We start from the raw sequence: 1,793 nt of genomic DNA, 5'->3' as shown, positions 1-1,793 counted from the left end.
TTCCAAACTTCTTCCATTTACAGATGATGGAGGCCACTGTGCTTACTAGGACCTTCAATGCTGTAGATTTTTTTATGTACCCTTCCTCAGATCTGTGCCTCGACAATCCTGTCTCGGAGGTCTACACACAATTCCTTGGACTTCATGGCTTGGTTTGTGCTATGACAGGCACAGTCAACTATGGGACCTTATATGGACAGGTGTGTGCCTTTCCAAATCATGTCCAGTCACCTGAATTTACCATAAGTGGACTCCAATCAAGTTGTAGAACCCTCTGAAGGATGCACCTGAGCTCTATTCTGAGTGTCATGGCAAAGGTTGTAAATACTACTTACACGTTATATTTTTATTTTTAATAAATTGGCAAGAATTTCAAGCAAACTTTTCACTTAATTATGGGGTATTGTGTGTAGAAAAAAAATTTATTGAATCCATTTTGGAATAAGGCTGTAACATAACAAAAGAAATAGTGAAGTGCTGTGAATACTTTCCGGATGAACTGTACATTCCCTACTAATCCCTGGGTCATGCACAGAGCCTAGTCATTTAGCTTGGGTATTGAATATCATTTGTGTGATCTTGACAGTGGACAGAAGTAAGCCCTAATTACAGGGCTTTGGACCCAACTAGAGAATGTGTAAGTTCAGATTTAATTTGGTTGCATCTGTGCCAGTGTATGATAATCATTAGGTTGTTTTGTACCTGTACAGGTACTGCATTAATGATTTGTGATTGAATGTTTTTTTTTCCTTCTTCTTCCCTGGTTGTGTGCCTTTTTTTTTCCTGAAATGATCTCTCATTATGTTATGTTTCCTGCTAATTGGTTGGTGCAATGTTATACAACAGTGCCATCTTGTGTATGTTACAATTATAACATTTGTGTTCTTGTCTTTGCTTCCTGCTGATTCAGGAAGGAGAGTTACTCTTTTATGGGGTATTAGTAGTTTTATGGGGTATTAGTATGGAACCAAAGCCAAGCCATTGGAACTGGGTTTACTTGATACAGACTTCAAAATACTTACAAGACAGGCAACACCAACACACTGCCAAGTTGGTGGAGAAACAAACTAGCTTCAGTACAGGCAAGATGTCACACACAAGAGTGAGTGAAGGCGTTAGACCAAACATCTCTTCGACAACATATTGCGCACTCAGAGAATTGGGTCATCTGAATTTACAACCTCTTTTGACATGTTCCAGGCCCCTCAGCATGATCGAGCATTGCTGCAGCAGGGCAATAATAAAAAAAATCTGTTTCTGTCTGTGGAATCCCTAATCAACACAGGACACAAATCAAACCTCCACCAATTTCACTAAGTACCTAGCGTGCAGCCACCTGCTGACTTCAAGACTCACGTCCTATGATGGCCAGCTGGCTTGGATTTATCTTCTGGAATAGAGCTGGACCTGCTTATTAGGTATCTGGGAAAGATGTTGTCTGAGCAGGTACGAAGAATTAAAGCAGTTTATATGAGACATTCAACAGCTGGGCTCATGATAGCATAGGAAAGACTTCTCTGTGTTCGCGAGTTTCATTTGCACAGAGGTCAAAGCTCACACAGACCCTAACTTTTACCTCAGCTGTATCTGACAAAGGATGTAAAACAGAGAGGCTGTCATGGATCCGGGCAGATTTGGTGCGAGGGCATGATAGCGTGCAGGCAGGGAACAGAGGTGGATGACCCACTTGCGGGTCACGGAATAGAAGCGGTTTATTAATGAAAACACGGAACACTATAAAAATAATGGACCATGAGGGGTCGAAAGTAAACAGAGAAACAGGTGGAACTAAT

General features: G+C 41.2%; 1 long non-coding RNA gene across 3 annotated transcripts in view; it reads left to right on the top strand.

Annotated features, from left to right (window-relative positions):
• Positions 1-888, top strand: part of LOC125707210 (uncharacterized) — a 7,094-nt gene extending 6,206 nt beyond the window's left edge. For all 3 annotated transcript variants that reach the window (XR_007382244.1, XR_007382245.1, XR_007382243.1), the window contains one exon: positions 1-888. This exon is cut by the window's left edge and continues 111 nt beyond it. This is a non-coding gene — a long non-coding RNA (uncharacterized LOC125707210).
• Positions 889-1,793: the final 905 nt, after the last annotated feature.

Source organism: Brienomyrus brachyistius, chromosome 14 (genome assembly GCF_023856365.1).
Source record: "Brienomyrus brachyistius isolate T26 chromosome 14, BBRACH_0.4, whole genome shotgun sequence".
NCBI lineage: Eukaryota > Metazoa > Chordata > Actinopteri > Osteoglossiformes > Mormyridae > Brienomyrus > Brienomyrus brachyistius.
The sequence above is the reverse complement of the archived record's forward strand: the minus strand, read 5'-3'. Positions and strand labels throughout refer to the sequence as shown.